The 19,925-nt window shown below is 38.3% G+C and overlaps 1 long non-coding RNA gene across 8 annotated transcripts in view; it reads left to right on the top strand.

The window, feature by feature from the left end:
• The window catches only part of LOC138848967 (uncharacterized), a 217,875-nt gene that overhangs the window by 170,737 nt on the left and 27,213 nt on the right, over positions 1–19,925 (top strand). For 3 of the 8 annotated variants that reach the window (XR_016231487.1, XR_016231485.1, XR_016231489.1), the window contains one exon: positions 644–715. The exons of 2 other annotated variants lie outside the window; for them this stretch is intronic. This is a non-coding gene — a long non-coding RNA (uncharacterized LOC138848967). Of the gene's footprint in view, positions 1–640; positions 716–2,168; positions 4,728–19,925 lie in introns of those variants that run through there. 3 more of the 8 variants (XR_016231486.1, XR_016231491.1, XR_016231490.1) reach the window with 2 other exon arrangements.

Here is a 19,925-nt window from a genome sequence, read left to right as displayed (position 1 = left end):
GAAGACTCAATTTTTAGATGCTTTGCCTTTGACTTTCTATGAATCTCTTGGAAAGTCACTTATTCTGTCAGGAAATGTCATAGAAAAATGTCATAAAAATAAAGAGCAGAATTCAAAGGCAGAGAAAGGAAGATGAGCATCGGAGTCCCATGGTGCCCCAAATAAATGAACCAGTGTTTCTTGTGTTATTTATTCCAATTTTCCCTTCACAGCACTGTGGGACTGAGTCTAGTGTTTACAATTTGGTTGAAAAGAATAATTAGCATTTATTGAGTATTCACTATTTGTCAAACAAAGTTTAAATACATGCTTCACATGTACCATCTCATTTAATTCTTAAAACAAGTCCATAATGGTGGTCCCCTTACAATTCCCATTTTATAGATGAGGTAAGCTGAGGTGCAGAGGGTAATCTGCCCACAATCAAATACCCGACCTGTGGGATGATCATCATTTGCCTCCTGTGACATGGACTTAAAGCCTGTACTGTTCCCAGCATGGTGTGTGGTCAACTCTTTCAGATGGTCTCAGACATGAAGACGTGGAGAACTATCAACATACCCACAGACTACCCCAGGAGTACTTGTGCTGCTGTCAAGAGGAATTGGTTTACTGATGCCCTTCCAATGCTCTGTTTCAGCAGGTGTTCATGAATACCAGCAGTGGGGGATAAGGAAGTATCTGGTGTCCAAGTGGGAGGCAGAAGAGAGTAGAGGTAAAGGACCCCGAGCCTGGTCAACTTTGACTTGACTTCTTGAGTATTTTACTTAGATTTGTGGTTTAATTGTTTCATCTGTAAAATATAATGATGAAAATATCTTCTTCATTGTAAATTTTAAGTCAATAAAATACTAAACAAATAGTTGCTGTTGCTAATACTGTTATTGTATTATATTGTTATTATTATACTATATTATTATATTATTATATATAACTAATACTGTTATTATTGTATTGTGTTGCATTTTTATTGAGGGGATCTAGGTGGAACCCATATTATATACTGCCTATTTTACTGCTAGGTCCTAGTTAACCACTCATCCCATGCCCCAGATGTACCTTGTCACATTGGTGTCTAATAGTACTGAGTCCTTCCAAATACTAAATTCATTAACTATGGTTGATTCTAAATATTCTTTCATTTAATAGCAAAATAAACAGGAATTCATTGTGTTCTCAGTGAAGAACTCTTCCAGGACAATGTGGAGCTTTTAAACTCTTTCCAATATAAACTAAAAGAAGTTAAAGTAGTATATCCCTGTGATCTCCTTTTGCTAAGTTCCCAGGGCACTGAAACTACATAAAATCTCCTATTCTTGTCCCGTGCCTCTCTCCCTCTGACCATGTGCTATTTTTACTTCTCAGCTACCTAGAGAAACACTCCCTCCTTCAGTCTATCAAACTTTTTCTCATTCTTAAATCCATCTAAATGAATACTTGTATATTCCATAAAGCCTTTTATTATCTATTGCAATAACAATGATTTGTCTCTGCCCTCTGAACACCATAGCGCTTGTTTGTGTGTCTTCTGCAATCACTTATTGCCGTGTGTTATGGTGGTGGGTGTGTCCTAACCTTCCTTGATAAGATCAAGATATGCACTGATTTTACATCAGGACATTCCATGCAGCAACTTTCATTGTGCCGTGCACAGAGCAGCTATTTGAAAAAAAAAAATATGTGTAGACTTAAATACAGCATAGAGAACATTTTGAAGAACACAAATTCCACTTTAGGCCCCTCAGTCTCTGGCCCTGTTCCTTAGCTCGGCTGTATCCTGGCTGGAGATTTCATTTTCTAATTTTACCTTAAAGATTGTCCAAGTACACTGATTGCAGAGGCATACGCCCATTCATCTTGCTGTTAAATACGGGCAAGAGAGCTTTGAATTTAAAGCCAACATAGTACGACTGTGAAATAGCTCTTCAATTGACTATTAAACCTGAGTGTGGAAAAGAGGGCCTCTTTATTCAGTTGAGGAATGCACTATCGCACAATACGACCAACAGAATAAACGTGATTTGCGTGAATGAAAAGCTTCTTCACTAACTTCTCTCTGCAGGAGATTCTGTTACTTCAGAGGAATTAGGACACCCAAACCTCATAACTCAGCACAAATATACACTCAAACTAGATTTTGCTTCTTCTCCCCTCTTTTCCAATCATAGATACAGTGGAAATCAGCAAGTTGAATCCAAGGAGAACATGTCTGCATTTCTATGTATGTACCATAATAAAGATGAATGTGAACTGGCAAACGGACACATTTTGAATCAATGGGCCATAAATACCCTGTTGTAGCCATAATTTGGCATTGGGTGTTGCTGGGAGTGTTTGAGTATATATGAGTATTAAATAACGTGAGAATCATCCTGTGGGGGAAACGGAATGAAATGCAGAGTCCCAACCTTTTAGATTTGTGTCTGCTGAGGGTTTCTGTGACAGTATGGCAAGGCTCCAAGTTTTAAGCACTTGGCCATTGCATGTGGATTTTAAAGGATTCCAAACCATAAATTCTGGTTGCAATTAGTGCTGATGAAAAGAAAAATACCCTAGGAGTTATTAATATGTAAATCTAGTAATCTGCAAAATAGAATGATCTCAGGTTAAGGTTTCTGAATTTATGCAATCTAATTTTGAACAAAATGACATCACACTCGAACAGTTCTGCATACATTGGCAGCAAATTGCATAATGTTTCTTTAAAATTATTATAGAAGGACAATGCTTAAAAAGAGCATAAGGCGAGGACACATGTGGCTTCAATGCATCACACCAATGATCCACGTAGTCTGGATTCTTATTCCCCAAATAGCCCATGTCATATGGTGTGGTAAATAAAAAAACACAGTAATAAAAGAATTCATGCTGTTATGAATGAGCCTTAATAATTCCTTTAGAAAATGTTTTCTTCTATCTTTATCAAACGTAGAATGTTTTATCTCCATACTGGTATAAGCAGAATAACAACTTAATCTTATCTCTGTCAATAGTCCTGCTGTTTTGAGGATAGTGTTGGGAGCTGACAAGCTTCTTGGAATTGCTCAAGAGCCCTGTCGTAGCCACAGCTGGAATCAGTCTTGAAATGGGCTACATGGCTAATCAGTTTACAATATGGATGTAAGATTTGACTGCCGTTACTCTGCTTACAAGCACTTGAAACAATCTCAAGGAACCTGAAATAATCGATTTGTTTTGAAACCCAGTCACATAGTTCTTTTGCTCTGACTAAAACAATAAATTGGTATAGTTAGCAGGCCACATAAATCATTTCAGAGCCTCTGAATACCATGACCACTGAAGGGCACTTCACATTCTTTTTTTAACTGAAATGCAGTTCAAGCAAATACTAGTTCAGACCCAGATCCATCGAATCCAATGACTTGTATGACAGTCATGTAAAGGATAGATTTGCGAATGAGCATATTTTCTCCATGTATTGTTTTTATACATTTTGGCTTACTTTCTTGCTTTCTTCTTTCTTGTTGTGAATGTGCCACATACATGAGCTTGTTTTTGTGTAGCCATTTGTTTTTAAAGTCTGTTACAGCTTTGCTTCTGTGTAAAGATATCTCTTGATTTATAAAAGTCAAGTTGATTAAAGATCCATGGGTGTCACTTCGCTTGAAAATTCAAAGATTTGGAGAAGAAGTGCATGTGTATCAGTCTATTAGCTCTTACTGATAAGTTGGCTAAATAGAAGGGAGCAATTTAAACTATGATTCTCATCTCCTTTCAAGGCTCAGGGTTACTGGTACCTACCATATTTTCATTCATTCATTCATTCTTTTATTTTTATTCTTTTGTTTATTGAGCAAATATTATGTGTGCAAATGTCACTAGACTATTAGAGTCTAGTGATTCAAAGACTGACTAATAACTCAGTCCCTGTAATCCAGAGACTCACCCATAAGCAGAGGGGAAAAATTAATCAGAACATCATTGTGAAGAGAGTTACAATGGAGATAGCACCAACATGCCAGGAAATCGAAGAAATGGATAACTCTACTTGGGAATAAATTTCAAAAATTAAACTATTTAAAAATCAAGAAAAGATTGAAAATGTATGGACACATGAAAGGGTGTGACTTATTTAGAGAATTATGGTAAACATTTTGAGACTGTAGAATGCAGTGAGAAAAAGCAGACATTCTTTTGCTAGGGAAATCTCACAATTGTATCCATTGGGTACCACATCACTTTCTTTTTTTTTAAGATTTATTTATTTATTTGAAAGTCAGAGTTACACAGAGAAGGAGAGGCAAAGGGAGACAGGGAGGCTTTCCATCTGCTGGTTCACTTTCCATTTGGCTGCAACAGCTGGAGCTGCACCAATCCAAAGCCAAGAGCCTGGAGCTTCTTTCAGGTCTCCCATGAGGATGCAGGGACCCAAAGACTTAAGCCATCTTCTACTGCTTTCCTAACCCTCAGCAGAGAGCTGGATGGGAAGTGGAGCTGCTGGGTCTCATACTGGTGCCCATATGGGATGCCAGCACTGCGGGCAGCAGCTTTACCCACTACACCACAGCGCCGGCCCCCATATCACTTTCATGTTTGTCTTTTCAACGAAATCCAGCAGGGTAAGTCATTTTTTTTCTTTTAAAAACATGATCTTTTTCCCCCTCCCTCCCTTCCTTCCTTCCTTCCTTTTTTTCTTCCTTTCTTTTGGTGCTTAAATGTTCAATAGAACTTCCTTTTTTAAACAGTTGAAAGGAACTTCCAGGTACAGGGAGAAAGCTCAGGCTCACCAATTTTTGTTTTTGAGTTTCCTTGGACAATGTCTAAGGGAATGGAATTACATAGAACAACTATCACTCTTTCTTTTTAAAATGTCTATTTACTTATTTATTTGAGGGGGACAGGGAGGGAGGGAGGGAGAGAGTGAGGAGGGAGAGATGCAGAGAGGGCGTGTGTGGGTGTGTGTGTGTGTATGCGCGCATGTGTTACTGGTTCACTCCCTAAATATCTGCAATGGCTGAGGCTAGGCAAGGCTGGAGACAGGAGCCAGGAGTGAGATCCAGGTCTCCTAACTGGATGGCAGGGACCCAAAGGATTGAGCCACAACATGCTTCCTCCCAGTGTATTCATTAGCAGGAAGCTGGAACCGAGGGCAGAACCAGGCCTGGGATTTGTGGTCACATTAAGTGGTCTTTTGATCATTAGGTCAAATGCCTGCCTCATCATTCTTTTATAACACGCTCTTCTGAACTTCTGAACAATATTTTGTTGATCAAACATACTATGAGCAAAAAATTCTATGATTTCAGTGTCAACTGCTTGTAATATTCTTAGCTGGATAATGTTCAGTCAATTCTGTGAACTTTCAGGTGACAAGGTTGTTCGCAGCGTTGTGACCCAAGAAAGATCTGTGGAACTTGCAAGATTTGATCTAGCTCTTAAAGGATACATAGAAAGTGAGTGTGTGGGCCCATGTTGTAACACAGTGGATTAAACTGGCCTGTAACACCAGGATCTCATATCAGACCACTGGTTCAAGTCTTGGCTACTTCGCTTCTGCTAGAGCTCCCTGCTAATGTTTCTGGGAAAGCAGCAGAACTGGCCCCTGTATTTAGGCCCCTGGCATCCACATGGGAGATCTGGATGGAGTCTCTGGCTCCTGGCCTTGCAGCCATTTAGGAAGTGAACCTGCAGGTGGAAGGTCTCAGTCTCTCCCTCTCTCTGTGTCACTCTGCATCTCAAATAAAGCTTTAAAAAAGGAAAGAAAGAAAATGAGTGTGTGTTCCAGGTAGAGGGATCTTCAAAGCAAGGTACAGAGGCAAGGGAGCTTAGGGCTGGGTTCATGAGGGAGGATATAGGTGTATCACAGAATTACTAAAGACAAACATTGCTGGCCTACTTGCAGCTGGCTTTTCTCAATGGATAGTTTGGCAGAGCTTAATATTTTAGTTCACGGAAGTATTGTGACTAGAATTATTCTAAGGAAAATGAACCATAAATGAAACTGGAGGGAGGAGAATTGAGGATAGGGATTCTGGTTGCTAGTATTTAGAGAGTAAACATGTGATAAGTAAGAAAGGTTTGAATTGTGGTTGCAATATTTAAAAGAAAGAGAGGGGAATGATTTAAAGATATATTCTGGGGCCTACAATATATTCTGTGGTGTCGTAGTCTAAGCCTCCATCTGTAGCACTGGTATCACAAATGGCTGGGTGCTGGTTCAAGTCCCAGCTGTTCCTCTTCCAATCTAGCTCTCTGCCCATGGCCTGGGAAAGCAGTGGAAGATGGCCCATGTGCTTGGACCCCAGCACCCACGTGGGAGACCTGGAAGAAGCTCCTGGCTCCTGGCTTCACATTGGCTCAGTTCCGGCCAATGCAGCTATTTGAAGAGTGAACCAGCAGATGTAAGACCTGTCTCTCTGTCTCTCCCTTTCTCTGTCTGTAACTCTGCCTCTCAAATAAATAAATATTTTTAAAATATATATATATATATATTCTTCAAGTATAACCAATGAACAAGTAACTGCTGAGAGAAGGGGAAGGTATTTAAAATGACTCCAGGCTTTTGAGCTAAAATGCCAGCTAATTCTATAAATAGAAAGTGGGATCATAGAAGGGAGAGAGGATATTTAGGGAAAATATGAGAGTTAATTAGCTACACACGTAATATAAATAGAGATGATAAGTCTGCTTATAAAATTAGACATGTGGGTCAGAAGAAGATAATTGGCCTTTGCCAATTATCTGACATCTGTGGCCACCTCTCTCCTAGTTTTGGGTATAGTAGATCAGCATGAAAGGTGAATTATGATTGCACACCATTCCTTACACATTCATTGGAAATTAAGTACAGTAGTATTCAAATCTGACCGTACAACACCGTCACCAGTGTAGCTTCTCTTCTGATTAATAAGTATTCTCTCAGCCGGGGCTTTAACTCAGTGGTCTCGATTAGATTCTGACCACACAGAGGATCTGTGTCCTTTTACTCTCATGTGACAGCTGGGAAAGATTATTGGCTCTGCACTCAGATAGCTTCTGTGCAAGTCATTCTCTTTCTAAACCCCCATAATTCATCTTTCCCATGCTGACAATAATTCTACTGTCTTTATTTCACAAACTCGTATGGGCTTGCAGCACTTGAGATAACTTATTAATAGGTTAAAAAAGGAAGGGAGAGACTCCTTCAGGCTTCTCTGGTTTCACCGTGTGCTGTCAGATCAACATTCTCAACACAGCTAAGCAGGGACAGATGGCACACATTCCCTCAGTGACAGAATCACCCAGCAATGTCAAAGGCATTTACATCCTTGAGAGAGAGATGTGTTATGATGAAAAGTTTCCTACCATGTGTGCTGAAGAATACAGAAATGAAATTCCAATAACAATTCACATCCAATTATGTTAAACTTTAATTACATGAATCATTTAGAAATAAACTCAGTTACTTTGTTCTATTTCCAATTCTCCAAGGACCATCTAGAAGGACATTAGTGTGCCTGATTTGAAGGTATCTGCACTGATGATTATGTAATATTCAAGAATGGACATGTGTTCTAAACTTATGCTATGAATTTTAAGCTATTGTAGTAAAATTGAAAAGAGAATGTGAAATGATGTTAAGGAAAAACAGACGTTAATTTGAACAACACAAATGTAATCTGTTTCTTTGTTTCTCCTAACCTTCATTTTATATATATAGTATTCTACATGGAATTTTGTCTTGATTTTGTAAACATGACCTTAAATTTTTGGCTTAAATAACTTATACATTTAAGACTGTAAACCTATTCCAAGCCGTCCACTTCCTTTTCTACTTTAAGGGCAGGTAGTGTTAGTTTTTCTGAACTATGGGGTTTTGTGTGTGTGTGTGTGTGTGTGTGTGTCCTTTTATGTTAGGCTTATTTCACTTAACAAAAAGTATTCAAGGTTCACTCATGTTGTCATACGCGTGAGAATTCCAAAAATTGTTTTAAAGCAAGTTCTTGTATCATTTGAGTTCATCCAGTAATATCTTACTAGGATTTCCTGAAAGACAAGAACATTTTAACATAACTTCAATACTAATATCACACATAGACATAAACAATAATTCCTTACTATCATAAAATACCTTTCAGTGTTCGAATTTCTAATTGTGAACAGTGTTTCATAAAAGATAGATAGGCCACTCTTCTTGAGTACAGAATCCCTCTCTTGCAGGTCCTTCTTCCCCACCCCCCAAATTAATTGTTTTATGGCAAGATATACAAAAGCAGAATACGTAAAACTAAGAAAAAGAATGTATAAAAAGATAGAGGAAAATAGGTAAAAGAAAATTAGTCCAGCACAAAATAATGACCACAAACCAAACGCCAGGTGTGTAAATGACCCTTGAAGACATAACTCTTCAAGGTAATGCTCTTTGGGTCTGGCTGCCAAGCCATCAGCAATGAAGTGGAAGATCTCTCAATGCAGTGCCTTTTCAGAGTGAAGTTTTGCAAGATGCATCTCAAACAACAGTTCAAATGGATTAACATTGTTGTCCTAGAACATATATTATCTTAGCTTCCAGGTATCATCTTAGAAAGGGCGTCTTTTTTTGTTTTTGCTTTACTTAAAAAATTTAATTTATTTTTAATTAGTTTTTAACAAATTTGATGTACTTTGTAGATACAATTCTGAGAATGTAAGGATACTCCCTTTATCCCTCCTTTCCCCTCTCTCCCCCCTCTCTTTTTATCCCTTCCTTTCTATTTTTTTTTTTAGTTTTTCAGCTAGCATATTTTAAAATTACATTACAGTAAAAAGGCTTAATACTCCACCAAATAAGATGTTTAATGAGTAAAAAGAAAAAGCACACTAGTTTATTGGGAATATAGGTAACAACTCTAAATAATAACTGAATGGAAAAATGGCATTTCTCCCTTATACAATAAATTTTACAGTAAATCATAGATCATTAAAACTATCATTACATTATCACTACTATAGCAATATAACATGCTTAACCATTGGCTTGACAAAGGTATAAAACAATGATTTTCAAAAGTATATTTTCAGCATTACTGATACACAGAGACATTTCTTTTTTCTTTCTTTTTTGGTTTTTATATTTTAGCTCCCACACGTGAGAGACAGCATATAGTCTTTGTATTTCTGGTTCTGGCTTATTTTGCTCAACATCATGTCCTCCAGTTTTGTTCATTTTGCTGCAAATGGTAGATTTTCATTCTTTTTTAATAGCTGAATAATATTAACAATATTCCTTTGTGTGTATATACCACATTTTCTTTATCCATTCATCTAATGATAGACACTTTGTTGGTTCCAAATTTTGGCTATTGTGAATAGTACTGTTATAAACATGGTGGTGCAGGTATCTCTTTGATACATAGTTTTCAAGTCTTCTGGGTGTATACCCAATAGTGGGATTGCTGGATCATATGGCAAGTCTATTTTGAGTTTTTTAAAAAACCTCCATACTGTTTTCCACAGTGGCTGTACTAATTTACTTCAAACCAACAGTGTGTAAGAGTCCCCTTTGTCCACATCCTTGCCAGCATTTGTTATTTTCTGTGTTTTGGATTTTAGCCATTCTGACAAGGGTGAGGTGATATTTTGATTTACATTTCCCTAATGGCTAGTGATGTTGAGCATTTTTTCATATATTTGTTGGCCATTTTTATGTTTTCTTTTGAGAACTGTCAGTTGAAGTCTGTTGCCCATTCTCAACTGGATTGGCTGCTATTTTGTTGTTGGAGTTTTTTTTTTATTGTTTTTTATTTTTGTTATATTAAATCATTTGTCAGGTGGTTTGCAAATATTTTTTGCCATTGGATGTCTCTTCACTCTATTGATCATTTCCTTTGTTGTGCAAAACCTTCTGCAGTTGGTATGGTTCCATTTGTTTAGTTTTGCTTTTGTTGCCTGTATACTGGGGGTCTTGTCCAAAAAGTTGTGTCCTAGACCAGTGTCTTAAAATGTTTCTCCTACGTTTTCTTCCAGCAGCTTCATAGTCTCAGTTCTTAAATTTAGGTTTTGATTCATCTTGAATTGACTTTTGTATATGGCAAGAGGTATGGATCTAATTTTATTCTACATATATACATCCAGTTTGCCAGCACCATTTGTTGAAGAGATTATCCTTACTCCACTGTCTGGTTTGAGCACTTTTCTCAAAAATCAGTTGGTTGTACATATGTTAATTAATTTCTGGACTTTGTATTCTGTTCCATTGATCTATTGATTTTTATGCCAGTACAAAACTGTTTTAATTACTATAGTTTGGTAGTATGCTTTGAAATCAGGGATTGTGATACCTCCGGCTTGTTTTTTCTTGTTTAGAGTTGCTTTTGCTATTTGGGGTCTTTTCTGATTCCATATGAATTTCAGGATTGTTTTTTCTCATTCTGTAAAGAATGCCACTGATAGTTTGGGTTCATCATTAATATACAAAAAGCTACTATTTTTTGTGTGTTTATTTTGTAACCTGCAGCTGTACTGAATTGGTTTATCAATTCTAACAGCCTTTTGGTGGAGTATTAGGTTTTTCCATGTACAACATCATGTCATCTACAAACATGGATAATTTGACTTCCTCTTTTCCAATTTTGATGCTCTTTTTTTTCTCTTCTCTAATTGCTCTTGCCAAACCTTCTAGTGCTGTAGTGAATAAGAGTGGTAAAAACAGACCTCCTTGTCTTGTTCCAGATTTTTGCTTTAAGTTTTTCCCCATTTAGTATGACACTGGCTGTTGGTTTGTGATTTAAAGCCTTTATAATTTTGAGGAATGTTCCTTCTAAACCTAATTTGTGGAGTGTTTTTATAATGAAGGGGTGATGTATCTTATCAAATGCTGTCTCTGTGTCTATTGGGATGATCATATAGTTTTTTGTTCTTCATTTCTTTAATCTCTCTATTTATATTCTCTTGAATCTCATTGAGTTTCCTTAGAATAATTATTTTGAATTCTATCTCTGTCACTTCACAGATTTCCTTCAGTTTAGGACTGAATTCTGGAGGAGCATTATTTTCTCCTGGAGGCACTGAGCTACCTGGCTTCTTCATGTCTCCTGTGTCCCTAGGTTGACGTCTGCCCATCTTGTGTATATGTCCCTTCTTTATGGAGTAGGTTTTATTGTGAAAGAGTTTATGGTTTAGCTGGTATGCAGAACATCATTTGGTTGTTGAATTGGCTTTGGTTCTAGGTGAGCCCAGGAGTGTAGTCTCTGAGTGATTTCTTTTGTCTTAATCAATGTCAGCTCTGCCTATAAGTAACATAGTGCAATAGTCTGCTGCAGTTTGTAGGTATAGAAGCGTAGCTTTGAGGTAAACAGGGTTTCCTTGGGTGCAAGTCTTTGGTCCACAGAGTTCAGTGTCAGTCTCCCTGGTGAAACTGATAGTCAAGACCTTGCTCTTGGTGCTCAAGGAGAAAAGGGTGGCTGCCCTTCTTGTCATACTGGCAAGCCTAAGTGATGGCAGGCTTTGTAGCACCAGCTGCTGTGGCTCTAGGACTGTGTGATGTGCATGGGCCCTTCCTCATGTCCTGGTAGGAGAGTTCAACTGGTGCTGGGGTTTATAATACAAATACTCCTAGGGCTAGGGCTAGGGCTAGGGCTAGTGCTAGGGCTAGGGCTAGTGCTAGGAGATATGAACTGGACCATGTTCCAGTCCTACAGGGTGACTGCAAGGTACACAGGAGGTTTTGGTCAACAGGATATGAGTCCAGGGAGGTGGAATGCAGGTAGGTTCTTCCCTAGAGGTCCACCAGGTAGATTCCAGTAGCACAGAGAAGTTTAGAATGAATTGTTATGGTCTTTGTGTTGCAAGGTGTAGTGGAGTCATTACCTACATCTCCCCAGGTGGGAGAGGACTTTTATGAGCTGCTTCTGGTGTTAGTCCCCAGATGCTAAGATGAATCCCCCTTGCTCCATAGACTGTGTGAGCATAGCTCTGGGGCTAATGCCCCCAAACCCCCACATTTACCGGAAGCAGGGGATCTGTTCTTTGCCCCACATGTTGCCCTGACTCTGATTATGATGCTGGTAAGAGAACAGAGGCAGCCTGAACTGCTTTCTGCTGCCGAATATGGTGCTCTGTGGGTTTCAGGTTGGGGAAGGAATCGAGGCAGCTTCCCTGTTCCAAGCCTGGAGGTTGCTCAGACCCCAATCAGCTCTACAGGCTAACGTAAAAGTCAGTGGGTTGTGTGGAATTTTCTCTCAGCTAAAACTGACAGTGGCAGGGCATGCTGCCATTTCTTCCTGCCTTGGAGTGGTAAGATGGCTGCCAGAAGCTGTCTGCGCTATGAGGCTGCTGCAGCAGTGTCTCTTTCTCCTCTGGTCCCATGAGGTTTTCATTGTGTTTTTTTTTTTTTTTTTTCTGTTGAAAATTTCAATCAGTCAGATCCCCTGGAAATGTAATCCTTCCTTTTTTTTTTTTTTTTTTTTAAGAATTATTTTCTTTATTTGAAAAACAGAGTTACAGAGAGAGGTAGAGCCAGAAAGAGAGAGGTCTTCCATTCCTCTGGTTCACTCCCCAGTTGGCTGCAACAGCCAGAGCTGAGCTGATCCGAAGCCAAGAGCCAGGAGCTTCCTCCAGGTCTCCCACGTGAGTACAGGGGCCCAAGGACTTGGGCCATCTTCTATTGCTTTCCAGGCACAGCAGAGAGCTGGACCAGAAGAGGAACAGCTGGGACTCGAACCGGTGCCCTTATGGGATGCCGGCATTGTAGGCTGGGGCTTTAACCTACTGCACCATAGCACCAGCCCCTCCTTTGTTCTTTTCACTTCCCAGAGCAGCTTAAGTTAGTGTGCCTATACTCTATTCAGCCATCTTGAATATCTCTAAACTATAATTTAAAATTTTCAGAGAACTTAGCAACTTAGATTTTAGTCTTAATTATGGCATTAACTGTAATCTCTGCCAACTGTTTTATTTTTCTGAATCTCAGATTCCTCATATATAAAGAACAAGGGTAATTTAATGAAGATCTCTTCCACTGATGACATTCTAATTTATGATTTACTCAGATGAAAGTACTAAACAATTATTTGAATAGAAAATATAGAGATGTAAAATTTATTTTTCTTCATGAAAGTTCTATTATTTTTGGTCTAAAATACAAAATTTAAAAATGTGACATTTTCTTGCCTTACTGAAAATGACAGTATTTTTATCTTAATACCGGAACTAGAAGCATATCCACATAACCTTCTATATTATTTTTACCTCTTGACGTTTTCAGCGCAGAGGTTGTATCCTCAGAGTTTCTCCATCTGTAGATGAACTGTAATCATGTGAAAGGAAACACTTTTGTATTGCATGCATTTATTTAGTTACTGTGTTGATTTTACCATTGGAACTAATGTTTGAAATGTTAAGGGGCAACGAGACACAAAGTTGCATCTCTTTAAATCCACAGACATCAAAGAAAATTAGAAAAAAAGTGAGCTGCTTTTTCACTAGCACATGTATGTTCAGCTCTGTTGGAATAGATCATTGCTCTGGTCCAGTTCCTCCAAGTTCCTCTGCCTGAACAGTCTGTCTGTGTTGTGAAAACTCCCACAGCTCATTGAGATGGTCTTAGCTCATGATCACAGAATAAAATCCTTCAGAGCTGAAACTTAGAATGTGAATCTGAGTTGTATCATGAATACTTTTATTACACAAAATCAACTGTCATTGAATTGTGCAAACTTTGAAAATATAATATTTATGAAAAATTTTATAGCCCATAAATATCCTAATGGCTTAATTTCCTTTTTTATACCTTAAACTAAACTTTACATACAGTAAAATTTACAACTTTTAATCAGGATATTGACTGTCTTTGTCAGCTCCCTCTTCCATGTTCCCCATGTTTCTTGTAGTCAATTTCATCACTTTCTCCAGCCCCTGACAACCACTGGTCCATTTTCCTCTCATGAATTCCCATGAATTTCTTTCCAAGAATATCCTGAAAGATGAAGTCATACAACATGTAGCCTTTCGTGTGTAGATTCCTTCACTTGGTATAATGCATTTGAGAGTCATCCATGATGTTGCATATATCAGTGGCATCTTTCTTTTAAGTAGCTTTTTCTATCATGTGGATGTATTCTACTTTGCTTACTCATTTCTTAGTTGAAGGGCTTTTTGGTTGCTTTTAGTTGTGGTGATTGCTAATAAAGCCTTTAGAAACATTTATATCCCAGGTCTTTATATGACAATATTTTCATTTCTCTTTTTTAATATCTATAAATAATATCTATAAATGAGATTTCTGGGTAATATAGAGTTAGGTTATGTTTAATTTAGCAAGAATCTTACACATGATTGTACCATCCTGGATTTCCACTGACAACATAGGAGTACAAGATTTCCATTTGTTCTGTGTCATTGCTACAACTGATATTGTCATTTTAGTTTTTGATTTTTTTTAGAGATTTATTTATTTGAGAGGTATGGTTACAGATGAGAGAGAGAGAGAGAGGGAGAGGGAGAGAGAGAGAGAAAGAGAGAGAGAGAGACGGGGAGAGAAGTCTTCCATCTGCTGGTTCACTCCCCAGGTGGCCACCAGGAGCTTCTTCCAGGTCTCCCACGTGGGTACAAGGGCCCAAGCATTTGGGCCATCTTCTACTGCTTTCCCAGGCCATAGCAGAGAGCTGGATTATAAGAGGAACAGCCGGGACATGAACTGGTGCCCATATGGGATGATGGCACCACAGGTAGTGGCTTTACCATCTATGCCACAATGCTGGCCCCTGCTATTGTCATTTTAAAAAATCATTCTAATAGATATTTGGTGGTATATCATTGTGGTTTTAATTTGTTTCCCTAAATTCTAGTGATGTTGAGTATCTTTGTTTGCCATTTGCATTTCTTCTTTGGAGAACTATCTATTTAGAAATTTTGTATGCAATGTGAAGTACAGGTCAAAGTTTGTTTATTTCACAGGGATAAGCGATTTTTTCAGTACCATTTTTTTTAAAAAGCCTCTGTTTTATCTGTCAACATACTTTGCACATTTGTCAAATTAATGAACCCATTGAAGTGAGGGTCTATTCTGGGAGCTGTATTCTGTTCTATGGATCTGTGTGAGTGTTCTCCTGACAATACCAACCTGTCCTGATTTCTGTACCCTTAAAATGGGCCTGGAAATCAGGTAGTGTGATCAGTACCCTTTATTCTTTTTCTTCAAAAAGAGCATAGTTTTGGTTATTTTAATCATTTTCCTTTTCAGAAAGAGTTATATATTTATTTAAAAATGGAGAGAGAGAGAGAGAGAGAGACAGAGAGAGAGAATGAATCTTCAATGTAGAGGTTCACTCCCCAAATGTCCACAACAGCTATGGCTAGGTCATGTCAGAGCCAGGAGCCAGGAACTCCATCCAGACATCCCACATGGATGGCAAGAACCCAAGTACTTGGGTCATCATCCACTGCTTCCTAGGTGTAGTATCACAGGGCCAGATTGGAAGTGGCATAGCTTGAACTCAAACCATGCACTCCAACAAGAGATGTGGGTATCCCAAGCAGCAGCTTATTCTGCAGTACACAACTCCCTCCTCTTTTTGCTATTTCACACAGGTCTTAGAATCAACTTGTTGATTTCTAAAAAAAAATCCTTGGGGTGTTGGGATTTGGACTGGCATTATTTTAATCTAAAGGTCGGTTTTTAAAAAATAACTTTGTTGAGATATGTTGTACATTCCACACAATTTACTCATTTGAACTGAACTATTAATTTAGTAGTTATTAATACATTCACATAGTTGGAGAATGATCACCACACTATTAGAACATTTCATTTCCCCAAAAAGAAGCCTGGCATCTCTTAGTCAATACCCCCAACTTCCTATTACCCAATTATAGATAGTCACTTATATACTTTATTGATTTTCCTTTCTAGACATTGTGTATACATGGAATAATATAATATGTGGTTCTTTTTATTGATTTAATTCACTTAGCACAATGTTTTCAAGGATCATTCATCTTGTATAATGATGTACATTTTTTTTAAATCTTTTTTTTCTTCTTCTTTTTTTATTTTTTTGACAGGCAGAGTGGACAGTGAGAGAGAGAGAAGCAGAGAGAAAGGTCTTCCTTTGCCGTTGGTTCACCCTCCAATGGCCGCCACGGCCAGCGTACCACGCTGATCCAATGGCAGGAGCCAGGTACTTATCCTGGTCTCCCATGGGGTGCAGGGCCCAAGGACTTGGGCCATCCTCCACTGCACTCCCTGGCCACAGCAGAGAGCTTGCCTGGAAGAGGGGTAACCGGGACAGAATCCGGCACCCCGACCGGGACTAGAACCCGGTGTGCCGGCGCCACAAGGCGGAGGATTAGCCTAGTGAGCCGCGGTGCCGGCCAATGATGTACATTTCATCTTTTATTAGTTAGAATATTGGACTTTATAGATAGACAATATTTTATTTATTCATTGTCAGCTTAGAGACATTTGTGTAAGTTTCAAGCTTTTAGCTATTATTAATATTGTTATAAACATCATATGCAAGTTTTGCATGGATATATATTTTCCTTTCATTTGGCTATGCAAATAGTATTAAAGCTTCTGGATCCTATCATAATTCTGTGTCTAAATTTTGGAGAACTCCCTACTAATTTTCCAAAGCACCTGATTTCATTTTATAGTCCTACCAATCATGTATGAGGATGTAATGTCTCTATGTCCTCACCAACACTTTGATGATAGCCATCCTAATGATTTTTTGCTATATAATAATAGCATTAAATAAATTACTATGTAATCATATTTTGTTGAGAGTTTTGGGTGTAAGAGGTATTGGTAAAAAGCTTTCATTTTTTAAAAGATTTATTTATTTATTTGAAAGAGTTACACACAGAGAGAAGGAGAAGCAGAGGGGTCTTGCATCTGCTGGTTCACTCCCCAGTTGGCCATAACTGTCGGAGCTGCACCAATCCAAAGCCAGGAGCCAGGAGCTTCTTCCGGGTATCCCACATGGGTGCAGGGGCCCAAGGACTTGAGCCAAATTCTACTGCTTTCCCAGGCCATAGCAGAGATCTGGATTGTTAGTGGAGCAACTGGGACTCAAACAGCACCCATATGGGAAGCTGGCACTGTAGGCGGTGGCTTTACCTGCTACACCAAAGTGCCGGCCCCCAATTTTTCATTCCTTATGACGTATTTATCTGGTTTTTGGAACCAAGGTAATACTGACCTCATTGAATGGGTAGGAAGTGTTCTCTGTTGTTTGGGAGTAATGTTGTGAAGAACTGACATACGTTCTTTATCTGCATGGGAGTAAGCCATTAAGACATCTGTTGGGATGCCTATATCTTATTGAAGTGCCTGGGATCAAGTCCTGGCTCTACTCCCAATTCTCTCTTCATACTGTTGGTCACCCTGAGAAACAGCAGATGAAGGTTCAAGTAGTTGGGTCCCTTACAAAGCTTCAGCCTGGCCCAATCCTAGCCATTGCAAGTATTTGGATAGCAGATCAGTGGAGGGGAGTTCTCTCTTTCTGCCTGTCTTTATGTCTCTTTCAAATAAACAACATAAATAAATAAAAATTATAAATATTTGAATTCACTAGTGAAGTCATTTGCTTGGAATTTTCTTTGTAAGTACTTTCAAAATCAATTCAGGCTGTACTTGTTATAAGCCTATTTAGATTTTTCTTCTCTTCTTGAGTCCTTTTTTTATAGTTTGCATCATTGTAGCTTTTTTCATTTTATGTAAGTACTTTGTCAACAAACAGTTGTCTTTAGTGTTCCTTACAAACCTTATTTCTATAAGGATAGTAGTCTTGTCCTTTTCATTCATGATTTTAGTAATTTTGGTAATTTAAATCTTCTCCCCTCTCATCAGTCTGGTTAACGTTTTCTCAATTTTATTAATCATTTTAAAAGATTTTATTTTTATTTATTTGTTTATTGAGAGGTGGCTTATAGGGAGGGAAAATAGAGAGATCAATCTTCCATCTGCTGATGGGGGTAAGCACTTGGGCCATCTTCTGCTTTCTCAAGAGCATTAACAGGGAGCTAGATCAGAAGTGGAGTAGACAACTATGGAAGTCAGTCTGGAGATTCTTCAGATACCTGAATATAACCCTACCCTTCAACTCATCCATCCCACTCCTAGGAATTTACCCAAAGGAAATTAAATTGGCAAACAGAAAAGCAGTCTGCACCTTAATGTTTATTGCAGCTCAATTCACAATAGCTAAGACCTGGAATCAACCTAAATGCCCATCAACGGTAGACTGGATAAAGAAATTATGGGATATGTACTCTTTAGAATACTATACAGCAGTCAAAAACAATGAAATCCGGTCATTTGCAACAAAATGGAGGAATCTGGAAAACATTATGTTGAGTGAAATAAGCCAATCCCAAAGGGACAAATATCATATGTTCTCCATGATTGGTGACAACTAACTGAGCACCAAAAAGGAAACCTGTTGAAGTGAAATGGACACCATGAGAAATGGTGACTTGATCAGCCCTTGCCCTGACTGTTGATGAACAAATTAATACTTTATCCCTCCTAGTATTTTTTTTGTTTGTTCTACTTAATATTATTGGTTGAATTCTGTAATTAATACACGGTTATTCTTAAGTGTTGAAACTTAACTGAAAAGTGATCCCTGTTAAAAAAAAGTGTGGGAATAAGAGAGGGAGGAGATGTACAATTTGGGACACACACAAGCTGACTTGCCCCAAACGGTAGAGTTAGAATCATACCAGGGGATTCCAATTCAATCCCATCAAGGTGGCATGTACCAATGCCATCTCACTAGTCCAAGTGATCAATTTCTGTTCACAATTGATCATATTGATATGACTAAGAGTCAAAGGGACCACATAAACAAGACTAGTGTCTGAAAATACTAGCTGATAGAATAAAAAAAAGGGAGAGAATGATCCATCATGGGAAGCGGGATACACAGCAGACTCATAGAATGGCAGATGTCCTAAATAGCACTCTGTCCTCAGAATCAGCCCTTAAGGCATGTGGATCCGGCTGAAAAGCCCATGAGAGTATTTCAGGCATGGAAAGCCAAGACACTCTGGGGAAAAAAAAATGACCTAAATGAAAGATCTCCGTGAGTGAGATCCCAGTGGAAAGAACAGGTCATCAAAGAAGGAGGTACCTTTCTCTGCAGGGAGGAGAGAACTTCCACTTTGACCATGGCCTTGTCTAAATATGATCAGAGTCGGTGAACTCAAAAGGCTTCCATAGCCTTGGCAACTCATGACAAGAGCCTAGGGTGATTACTGATGCCATAAACAAGAGTGTCAATTTGTTAAGTCAACAACAGGAGTCACTGTACACTTACTCCTCATGTAGGATCTCTTCTTAATGTGCTGTACCTTGTGACTTAATGCTAAAACTAGTATTCAAACAGTATTTTTCACTTTGTGTTTCTATGTGGGTGCAAACTTTTGGAATCTTTACTTAGTATTACTAAACTGATCTTCTGTATATAAAGAGAATTGAAAATGAATCTTTATGTGAATGGAAGGGAGAGGGAGCGGGAAAGGGGAGGGTTGGGGGTTGGAGGGAAGTTATGTGGGGGGGGGGCATTGTAATCCATAAGCTGTACTTTGGAAATTTATATTCATTAAATAAAAGTTAAAAAAAAGAAGTGGAGTAGACAAGAGTTTAACCAGCATTCATATGGGATGCTAGTATTCCAAGTGGCAGCTTGACCCACTGTGTAATAATGTTACCCCCAATTTTATTACTCTTTTCAAGTTTGGGAGCTTTATTAATTTTTCTGTTTTTATTTTTGTATTTCATTATTTTCCATTCTAATCCTTGTAATTTGCTTTCTTTTACTTACTTTCATTTATTGTTCTTTTTTCCTTTGTCTTAATGTGGGACATATGATTTGTGACAATTTCTTTTACTGGTGTAGGTTTTCAAGCTTTGAATTCTAAGTATCTTTTTGGTTGAACCCCATAAATTGTTATATCTTACATCATAATTTACATTTATCTCAGAGCATTTTCTATTT

The sequence above is a fragment of the Oryctolagus cuniculus genome, chromosome 3 (assembly GCF_051225735.1).
Source record: "Oryctolagus cuniculus isolate XC-2025 breed Fujian yellow rabbit chromosome 3, ASM5122573v1, whole genome shotgun sequence".
NCBI lineage: Eukaryota > Metazoa > Chordata > Mammalia > Lagomorpha > Leporidae > Oryctolagus > Oryctolagus cuniculus.
Note: the sequence above shows the minus strand (reverse complement) of the source record. Positions and strands in the feature narration are given on the sequence as shown.